The following is an 11,882-nucleotide window of genomic DNA, read 5'->3' as shown; positions in this document are numbered from 1 at the left end:
ACATTCTAGGCCACAAGGAGCATAACTTATCTCTTAATTTATTTACCCTCATAATTTCTAATTCCACTGTGACAATGCATCCTTGCATTTTTCTCTTCTCTAAAAAACCTCATCATGTGAAATCCATACCATTCATCCTTATCGAGTAAAGTGGTAGTAGTCATTTCGTTTGTAGTATATAAGTACCATGCATTTACGTTAAGAATGTTTTACTATTTTAAAAATTATATACCCAACTTATTCAAAAAAATTATATACACACACACACACACTGAAAGTAATAATATTAAACAATTTGTATTGTTTTCTGTACAACTATTTTGAAAAAGAAAATAAAGTGAAAAAATAGTTTATTTTAAAAAATTAAATTTTTTCTTAACATACATATATCCCAAAAATTTATGGAATTAGCTACATTTGCATTAGTGAACTGATTGACTGCATCTTTTTTATGATAAATGTAATCGAAATCAAGCTGACCATTGAACCGGTATACTCATGAGATTATAGTTTAGGGTTATATATAACACACAAAAAATATATTATAAATAAATGTACACCATCTAGTGTGTTGTTTTTGAATATGTTTCTTTTAACCAGTGTGTTGTTTTGCATATGTTATTAACTTCTTTTTTTCTATGTTATTCCTAGTTTGACAATGGACGGAAAATCTTCTATTGGTCTTTTGTTTCTCCTACTTAGCCTTGCATCACTTGTAGTGAAATGTTACTCATCTTCTGAAGATGACTTGAAGGCAATTGCACTTAAACTTTCCTTATCAAATTTATGTGATTCAAGTTTTTTGTGACTTATTTTTGCTAGAACAAACAAATTTTCGTATAACTCACAAATATGTTGTATTGAAAAAAAAAAATGCAGACTTATATTGTTTACACCGGCAATAGTAGAAAGGACGAAACTTCCTCATTGCTCCACTGCAAGAATCTTCTACAACAAGTTACAGTAGACAGGTTACATTTTTTAGCAAAGAGTTGTTCAAAAGTTAAGAGTAGTATTTTGAAAAGAAGGTTTCAAAAATGAGAAGGAGTATATACGTAAAAAGGAGGGTGTGAATAAAAGTGGAGGCTCATTGTTTCTTTATAACTCCATATGTTGTGTTTTCAATAGTCTCACCTCTCTTATGTATTTTATTTTTGAACCGTGAGTTTAAATATACATGTTGATGATGTTTTCAAGTTCCATTTACTTTGCATTAATGTATTATTAGATCAAACTTTAGTTCACAATTTTTGCAGTGAACCGAAGTTTATAATTCACCATTACAAACGTAGCTTCAATGGATTTGTAGCTAAGCTCACAAAGGCAGAAGCCGACAAAATGGCTGGTGTGTGTAGAGACTCAACTTTGCCTATTGAAAAAGTTATATATAGCTTTTCTACTTAAATTTATTTATTTTTAATTGTGAAAATTGTCATGTAGAACTTGATGGGGTGGTGTCCATCTTTCCTGATAAAAAGAGATCTCTACTTACAACAAAGTCATGGGACTTCATAGGCTTTCCACAATATGTGGAGAGGAAATACTATGAATAAGATGTAATTATTGGAGTGATCGATACTGGGATCTGGCCAGAATCTAATAGTTTCAACGATGAAGGGTTTAGTCCACCTCCAAGTAAATGGAAGGGAATTTGCCAGACTTACAATTTCACCTGCAACAAGTAACGCGCCGTCCTATAACTCGTGTTAAAATATTAATTTTACAAACAAAAAAAAAGAGTATAATGCTAACAATTGATATATATATATATATATATATATATATATATATATATATATATATATATATATATATATATATATGTTTTTGTAGTAAAATAATTGGAGCTCGGTATTATGGTATTAGTTTCAATGATGTCGGATCTCCAAGAGACTATGTAGGTCATGGGACCCATGTAGCATCAACAGCTGCAGGGAACATTGTTAGCCAGGCAAGTATGTTAGGATTAGGACATGGAACATCTAGAGGTGGGGTTCCATCAGCACGAATTGCTGTATACAAGGTATTCCGGTCTTCTGCATGTGATGCATCAAACATTCTCTCGGCTTTCGATGATGCAATAGCAGACAGGGTTGACATGTTATCAGTGTCAATTGGAGGAGAAATAGAAAATCATCATAGCATTTTTAAAGATCCATTATCCATTGGATCTTTTCATGCGATGAAAAATGGAGTGTTAACGGTGTTTGCAGCAGGAAACGATGGACCACAACCTACATCCTTAGATAATTTTTCACCTTGGTCTATTGTAGTGGGTGCTGGAACCATAGAGAGAAAATTTGTTACTTAAGTAAAATTAAGAGACAACAACATTTACGAGGTAAATACATTTTTTTTATCATATTATATTATATAACAAGCCTTTACTTCATCTTCTCTAACTTCAAAATATAAAGTCACACAACGTAAGCTAACCTAATTTGGTTTTTGAGTTGATCGATAATTTGAATGATTAGTTAGAAATTACGTATATTTTTATATCTAATCTAATCTAATAGATACAATATTAACAATGTCAATATTTTTGCTTAATGTTAGGGTATCTCCATAAATATATTCGACCTTTCGGGAAACATGTATCCTATTATCTATGCTGGAGATGCACCAAACACTCAAGCTGGCTTCAATGGACACAAATCCAAGTAACTATTCTTTATATTATTGAAGTTAACAACAAATGATGTAAAACTTTAACATTATGGAAAAACAATAAACGGAAAAAATATGTACTAAACTTGGTCAATAATTTGCTAATGAAAGTGTTTCAAAATTGAAGGTTTTGCTCACTCAATTCCCTGAATAGTCTGCTGGTGAAAGGAAAAATTGTTCTTTGCAAAGGTCACATAGGAAGCCAAGAAGCCTTTAGAGCTGGGGCTATTGGTGTCTTGACACAAGGTCAAATTTCAAGAGATACTGCATTCTCTTTTCCCTTGCCTGGATGCTACCTTCGAACAAAGGATGCCAAGAAAATACATAAATACATATATTCTACAAGGTATCAAATACAAGTTCCATATACACTTAACCATAATTGAGACAATCACATTTATCTAAAATTTCTTGCATTAATCAATTTACAGGACTCCAACTGCAACCATCTTTAAGACAACTGAGTCAGAAAATACTTTGACACCCGTTGTTGCCTCTTTTTCAGCAAGGGGTCCTAGCATAGTTACACCTGATATTCTCAAGGTTTGTTTTCCTTTCCATGATTGATTAAATTAAACACATATGTTCTTGCTTACAGGGATAAATGGATTGCATGTGAAAAAGTAATAAATAAATGGATTGGTGCTTATGAAAGTGCTAAGCGTTTGCAAGGAAGCGGTTGGTCGGAAGATGATGTTTTGGCAAAAGCGCATGAATTATTTGCATGTGGGAAGAATGTTCAATTTACTTTAAAGGAAGAATGACGCGTTCTCCGCGATCAACCACGTTATGATAGTCAGATGGGAGGAAATGTTGGGTCAAGAAGTAGTGGATCTAAGAGATCTCACGAGGACTCTGTAGGATCTAGTGCTCGTCCAATGGGTAGGGAGGCAGCTAAAAAAAAAAAGGTAAAAAGAAAAGCAAGGATGTTGCTGCCTTGGAGGAGGTGGAAAAGGAGTGGGTTGAATTCAAAGAAATCAAGGTGCAAGAGATTGAGCAATTGAAAGAGTTCACCTTGGTGCAACAGGAGAAAAACAGATTGTAAGCAGATCTAGTGAAGCACATATGGACAAAGTTTGGAATGTTTCGTGATTGAAGATGATTTGTATCGTATTAAATAAATTACTTGTGTGTTGTGTGCTTGTTTGTTGTCTTGCATTTTAAACTATTTGTGTGTCGCGTGCTTAGTTTGTTGTATTGCATTTTAAGTTAAGAAAATAAAAATAAAATATTTAAATAAATTTTGTTTTTACAAAAAAAAAATTGTTAAGTGTATCTTTATTTTAATTTAATTATAATTGATAATTGTAATTATAAAAACAAAAATATAAAATTAAATAAGAATAAGAAATAAAGGTGGTGGGGTAGAGTGTTGAATGAAAAAATCATTGAATAGGTAAAAATTAAATGGGTGTTGAATTAAGAGAGAAAAAATGACGTGGAATGTTGAAAATTGAAAAAGTGGGTATCGAGGATTGTTGAAAGTTTTGAACCATTGTAAATTGTTTAATATATAAATAATTTATATGTCCTTTATACATTATTAACATTTAAATATTTCCAATTATGACATTGAACAGGATGCTCAATTTGACTATAAATAATTATGCATTTCTTTACAATACCACTCACAATAAGATATCCAATTTTCTTATCTTTGCAAACGAAGTCTGGTTATAATGGAAGCTCTCTTGAAATTGTTCCTGAAATTTGTAGTGTTAGTTCTTGCTATTGGAGGTGCTATGGTAGGCAATGTGCATGGTCGATTACCACTATGTTGTCCAATTCCTACTGTATGCCAACCGAGAACATGTGAACATCCCCCATGTTGCCGCGACTCTCCACCTGCTTATTTGAAGCCCTAATACTTTGCAGCGTTTTTGTTGTGATAAAACCAATCATTTATAGTTTAGAAAAGTCTATCTGATATGTAATAATTTCATTAATAAGATTGGTTAAATTATTATATTTTCTTATTCTCTATTTTTTTCATTTCATTGGACATCTTTGTGTTTGAATACACACACATATATGTATGAGGCAATATCCGTTGACACTAGGTGTAAGTCTTAAAAAAATCCTTAAAACGATGGCACACGTGATCCCTCTCCTTCATCGCTTGTATGTGCCTAAACTCAGTTTATTTTACAATTCTTCATGCTATTTTTCCAAGGTACTTCTACCTAAACTCATTTATTTTAACGGTTTGCAATTTTTGTGGTTTGTTGAATCTCAATTAGTATTATGGTGCAAATCTCAGGATCTGTTGACACCAGGTGTCAACGGATTCGTTGGCACCAAATCTCATCCATTGATTTGGTTTAATCTAGAGACTGTTAATTACTCGTTTGAAAGTGCATGGTGACACCAACTTTAATTTTCGCACCTTAGTATTTCTTTTTCTTGAAACCTTCAATTTCCTGTGTTTATGGCTCTCTCCCATTGCTTCCCATCAATGGATCCAGGTAGCATAATTAAACCACTCAATTTAGAGGATCCATGTAGCATAATTAAAATCGAAATTATGCTCTTTACTCAAACGGTTTTACTCATTTCCAAAATAAATGTCCATATTATCCCTGCATGAGTTAACTCACACTAGTTATAAATCTGCAAAAATCACATTGAAATCCCAACGTGAATTAACTCACGTTGGTTTTCATGGCTACTGGGCAACAACTATAAGACAGTGATATTGCATTAAGCGGCACAATTAGATTAACAATTTGAATCCCTTAATTTTCTTACATGATTCAGTCTTGCAATCAATGTCTTCTGTTATTGACCAAGATAATTGTTTTTTTACGCCTTGATTAATTTTATCAAAAAAAAATCTTGATAATTGTGGTTCAATTCTTTGATTTTTTTGTTAAATTAAAAATATTTAAAATTTCGATAATTGCTTATGTAATGTCACATCCAAACACTTCAATTTATGTAAGTACTTTTTAGTGTACATATCCAAACATAAATAGTTTATTAAGTATAAGAGCTTGTGATATAAGCTCTAATGTTATAAGCACTAATACTATAAGCATCTATATAAGCTGTTTATCCAAACGAGACCAAATCAAAATCAGTAAAATCATAAAACTAACTAAATGGTCCTAAGCTAACTCGCAGCTCGAGGGTTGGTTCTCAGCATCCACATCTATGCCATCAGTACCTCCAATCCGCATATGAACCTAATCCAGTACCTTGATCCCAATTATGTTGAATCAGATAAGAACTATGTCAAGTCAAAATTTACTTTTTATCTTGAAGGATCAGATTACACAAGTAGTCCACCAAGATGTCCTGAGCTTAAATTGTTTGTTTGCTTACCTTAACTATTCTCCTTCATTCATATTGAGCTTGTTGAACACAATTGGGATATAATGGAATAGTGCCTCAAGGAGCTTCCTAAAACAAGAAATGCTTTGTCCTAGAACTTTTTTCAAAATGCATATGCTTTTTGACAAAAAAGGATGGACACATAGCTTTCATTGAAATTTTATTTTATCTTCCATACCTCTATTCAAACAATGTCATGAGGAGCACGTAAGGATTGCACAAATAACAAGTATTCAAAAATAAACAAAAATATTCAAAAATTAATCTTCATATTCCCCATACTAAAATAAACTAAGAATAAAAAATATTGAGGTGGATAACGAACCCGTAGTAGAGAGGGAATTGATTGAAAAAAGTTCTTGGCAAGAGAGCATGGAATCCCAACCTGCTCGCAACAAATTCTACACAAACCTTTCCTTCCTTTCCTAAATATACGGAAATAACAATAAAATTACTAAAATAATTAAAAAAAATGCAACCCACAACACAAAAACGAAAAACTATTGCACCATAGAAAACCGTTCGAGATTTACACCTTAAATATGGTACTAAGACCACTCTTTAATACTGAAATCATTTTAATATGTTATTGTTATCATTCTGTTATGGTGCTAAAATCACTCAAATATGGTGTTATCACTATTCTAACTTTAAGTTCTCAAAACTATCAATATGATACTAAATCCACTCAAATATGGTGATACCACCATTTCGACTTTGTGTGATTCATCCAATGTAGGACTTCCAATTTTTTTAATTCACACAACATTATTTCTACTGAATGAAAGAATTTGTGTTTAGTCTTTTAACTCAATTTTCACATATGTTCAAACATTAACTTAACAACTTTAAAGCAGTAATTCTTTCAAACAAAAAAAAAACTTTAAAGCAGTAATTAATTTAAAAAAAAAAAAAACAACTTTGCAGTAATTCACTTCAAAGTTCATTTCAATTACTACTCAAATGAATTAATTAACCTTAGATCACTTAGGAAAGCAAATTTTGTTACTCAGTGGTTGCCACCTCGATGTCTATAAATACTCTTTCCATACTCAAACTCAAATTCTCTCCTTCACAATTCACTCAAACTATATCCCTAATTCCTCTACTTATTTCTTTGCTCATTGATTTACACTTACAACAAACCTCTGCAGTTTCCATCCATTGATAATTCATCACTAGTTCACTCGCATTAATTATAAGGTATGCACTTAAATTTTAAAAGTTTAGGATCGAAAAATTAACAAAGACATAAAACAGAAGTGGTACTTATTTGAGAGAATAATTTGTGGTGCATTCATTCATTTCTTCTCTCTTTTAAAAAGTATATTCATTTCTTCTCTCTTTTATTTTTTATTTTTTGAGGGATTTCTTCTCTTTTTTAAAAAGTATATTCATTTATTCTCTCTTTATTAATTTGTTCTTCTTTAATTGCAATATTCATTTTTCTGACAAGGCATTGCAATATTCATTTCTTCTCCTTGGGATTGATTTAATTTGTTTTGATCCATTGTGCTGTTGATTTTATTTTATATATATGTGTTGTCGTGTTTTATGAACATTTATTTAGTTTTGTATAATTGTTTCGCTAGGTAACTTGGTCTTTTTAATTTTTCAGATAATAGATAAAACAGGCGGTGGGCAAAATAGACAGTGTGCAATTAAAATTTGCAAAGGTAAATAATAATCTAAATTTTATTTCACTATTTCTTGGTCCATAATATTTTAAAAATCTTTTGCATTTTTTTCTTTTCTATTTTAAGTTCTCTCCCATAAATTGAAAAGGAAAAATATATGACCCTTCTGTTTTTTTTTTTTTGAAGGAAAATATGACTCTTTTGTTGTTTTGTGATAAAAATAAGTCGCATTTAAGAATACAAACAAATGTCCTTATAGCTACTCTATTACTAAATTTTATTTTACTATTTCGTCGTTTATAATATTTTAAAAACTCCTCTCCCTCAAAAAAAAAAAATATTTTAAGAACTTTTGTATTTTTTTTTCTATTCTATTTGTAGTTCTCTCTGCCCATAAATTGAAAAGGAAAAAAATATGACCCTTTTGATCTTTTGTGATAAAAACATGTCGCATTTAAGAACACAAACAAAGTCCTCCAAAAAAGGAAAACAAAATTAATAACATAACAAAATTTATTTACGTTGGCTTCCAAGTGATTTTTTTTTTTTTTACACTAGAGTGATGGTGGGCTCATTGTGCACCCAAAATTTATTTATAAATGTAAAAATTTACAATTTTTCTACTAAGTAAGTGAAAAGTAGTATATGTTTTATTTCCGTCACCATTTGCTTAAGTTGCACAAAGTTTAAAAAAAAAAAAAAAAATAGTACTTTTCCATGCCACTATTTTCTCTTTTAGAACATCAAAATATACAACAAACATTCTCGCTAATAATCTTGTAGGTCTGAATCACAAGTTTGAGCTTTTAGTTGTGAGTATCTTCAACCAAAATGGGATCAAGTGCTGAGAATATCACAAAGAAAACGGTGTCTGTAACGGTCAGCAATCTGTAAGTGGATAACTTGAAAGCTCTCGGGCGCCTCTTAATAGGTGAGAACCGTGAGAAGTTTGTTAAGCGATATGGGAATATTCTTGACTTTCTGGAACTTGATGTTCAAGTTGATGCTATTAGCTCGTTGGTGCAATTTTATGACCCCGATCTACGATGCTTTATTTTTAAAGACTTTCAGTTAGCCCCTACCTTGGAAGAGTTTGAGCAGATTCTAGGGTATCCATTAGAGAAAGGGAAGCCTTATTGTTACCCAGGAAAATACCCCAGAGTACAAAAAATTGCTAATGTATTAAAAGTCAATGATATTAAAAAATTGGAAGATATGATTCAAAATAGAAAAGGTACTTGTGGGTTTCCAAGGAATTTAATTGAAGAAAAAGCACGATGCTTGGCAGAAAATGGGGATTGGGTTGCGTTTAGGGATGTGCTAGCACTTATTATCTATGGGACAATCTTATTCCCGAGTGCACAAGAACTCATAGATTTTGCAGCAATTGATGCATTCCTAGCTTACAGGGATAATGGAGAGAATCCAACATACACTGTTCTTGCTGATGTATATTATACGCTAAATTATTGTTATGAGAAAAAAGGCAAGAGAATTTTGTGTTGTCTACCAGCTTTATATGTTTGGTTGGTGACTCACATATTCAAAAATGGATGCAAGAGGAGTTGCCCTATTAAGGATTTTATGATGTGTGATGTAAAGCCTAAAACAAGACAAGATTGGGCTAAATATATGGTAAATCTTGATGCAGGAAAGGTGTGGAACATTCCCTAATGTACCACTTATGGGGACTAAAAGTGTAATAAACTACAACCCAGTTTTGGCTTTGAGGCAACTAGGTCATCCTCACAGGGGAGAACCTGCTAAGGAAGCATTAACTACTTTTGTTATATATGACATGGATGCAGAAATTGTTGAGACAAGGAGAGTACAACAAGCTTGGAATGATATTGTCAAGGTGGAGGGACGAGATATTGGAAAAAGAAGTTGTGAAGCAAATACTAGTTATCCCTTATGGCTTAGAGAAAGAGTTCAGAAGAAGGTCAAGCTTCCTTTCCACCATTTAGTATCAAATGTTGAATAGACATTGTTGTAACCTCTAATCGATATTGAAGAAGCGTGTGAATCAAAAGAAGAAAAGGAATAGTAAAAGTTAGAAGGAGAAAAGAAAAGGAAAGTTTAGAAGGAGAAGCTCTTGAATTCCTGCCTTGTCACCTTAATACTAAATGTTCCTTTTCTCTACAGCTGCACAATTATCTTGGTCATTAGTTGATAGCTAGCTACCTACCTACAGTTGTCCCTTGGTACTAGGATTGAGTTCTTATATATCGAATATGTATTAAAATGTTGGGTTAAATATGTTTTTGGTCCCTATAAATATAACAGCATTTCGTTTTAGTCCCTCTAAAATTTTCCTTCAATTTTTAGTCCCTATAAAATTTTGAGTCACTACTTTTGGTCCCTATTTCAAAGTAAATTTTAGTATTTTTTTAATAAAATTATACAGAAATGTGTAGAATATTGTAAAAACATTTCCAAAAAAAAAAAATTAGAATTTTTTAAGTAAACATAAATTATATATGAATTTTTAACCATAAATAATATAAAAATTCATATTAAATATGTTTTGTTAAAAAATTTTATTTTTTTTCGGGAGAGATTATTATAATATTATGAATTTTTCTGGAAAATTTGATTCAAAAATATGAATTCTACATGAGTTTACTTTAAAAGAGTGACCAAAAGTGAAGATGAAATTTTTTTTAGGGACTAAAAGTTGAAGGAAAATTTTAGAGGGACTAAAACGAAAAGTTGGTATATTTATAGGGACCAATAACATATTTAACCCTAGAATGTTTTATGAAATAAAGACAGAAATAATTGTTCAATCATTGAGTCTACTCCACTCGGGGAGCTTATTTTTATTCCTTGCATTCTTTTTATCTTCTTCTTTTTTTATTTTTTATTATTATTTTTTTTTTTATCACAGAGTACTTTACAGTTACATGTGACATTAATTTACCCCATCTTTAGAACTTTGATTTTCATAGAAAAGGAAAAATAATTGTTCAATCATTGAGTCTACTCCACTTGGGGAGCTTATTTTTATCCTCTTCCTTTCTTCTTTTTTTTATTAATTTTTTATTTATCATAGAGTACCTTACAATTACATGTGACATTAGTTTACCCCGCCTTTAAAATTTTGATTTTCATAGAAAAGGAAAAAAGAATTGGGATTGAAGTTTCTTTTGTTATGATTTTTTTTATAGGGAAGGTTCTTTTGTTATGATGGAAGCCACGATCCTAAGTTTTTTTTACATTATTATCAAATAACGATCAAATTCAGCCAAAAAAAATATAATGTTTTTAGTCAATTAATTTAGAAAAATAAATTGATTATGAACTCTAGAAGTCCTAGAAGAATCGACGATACCTTTTATCACACAGTTGAAAGGTTGTCAAAATCGAGATTTTACTTCAAGTCGAAAGGGACTACAACAGAAATGACATTTCACATCTGTAATATTGACTTTTCACATCGGTTCCCAGCCGATGTAACTAAAGGCGATGTCAGCAACATTTCAAATCAGGTTTGGAACCGTTGTGATAAATTATACTTATGTCAAAAGTTTTCACATCGGTTGAACCATTGAAACAGATGTCAAATATGTATTTTTCACATCCCTTATAGGATATACGGATGTGAATTCTAGTTAATTTTAATACATATACTTATTTTACATCGGCTAACTTGCCCACCGATGTGAAAAATACTGATAAATATTTTACATCAAAATTTTTTCAGCTCAAATAACAAAGGTATTCAAAAAAAATTAGAGAGTAAACACACAAAATCAATAACAAATGTTACCAAATTACAAAATAAAGAAACTAATAACTTTTTTTTTTTTTGTGGTGGCCAGGATTCGAACCCCGGACCTTTCATATATTATGCATTGTCCTTACCAACTGAGTTAAGCTCACGGGACAAAAAAACTAATAATTATAAGCACCGAAAATATCACCAAATATCATAATTCTAAAATTCAATGTAATCAACTTCTACAATTCCAATCTCTACAACATAATTAGCAGACACAACTTGATTTCCATTAACATGTGTTTTTTGGTTACTTCCATTAACATGTGTCGAAACCAAAGACGAATTACTTTTTTTCTTTTGACATTCTTTAACATCTTTAATAGTGCCCTCTCTGACATCCCTTCCAACTATAGCCTGAAATCAAAAAGGAAGACATCCAATCAAACTCAACACAAAGGGCTACTAAAACCACCATTTATTTAACTTCTAAAAGACAAGAATAATACAATGACAAAAAT

The 11,882-nt window shown here is 31.2% G+C and overlaps 1 pseudogene; it reads left to right on the top strand.

The window, feature by feature from the left end:
• Positions 1-658: 658 nt before the first annotated feature.
• Positions 659-9,624, top strand: LOC11410272 (cucumisin-like; annotated as a pseudogene).
• The last annotated feature ends 2,258 nt before the right edge of the window (positions 9,625-11,882 follow it).

This window comes from Medicago truncatula, chromosome 5 (assembly GCF_003473485.1).
Source record: "Medicago truncatula cultivar Jemalong A17 chromosome 5, MtrunA17r5.0-ANR, whole genome shotgun sequence".
Taxonomy (NCBI): Eukaryota; Viridiplantae; Streptophyta; class Magnoliopsida; order Fabales; family Fabaceae; genus Medicago; species Medicago truncatula.
This window is presented reverse-complemented; position numbering and strand designations above follow the sequence as displayed.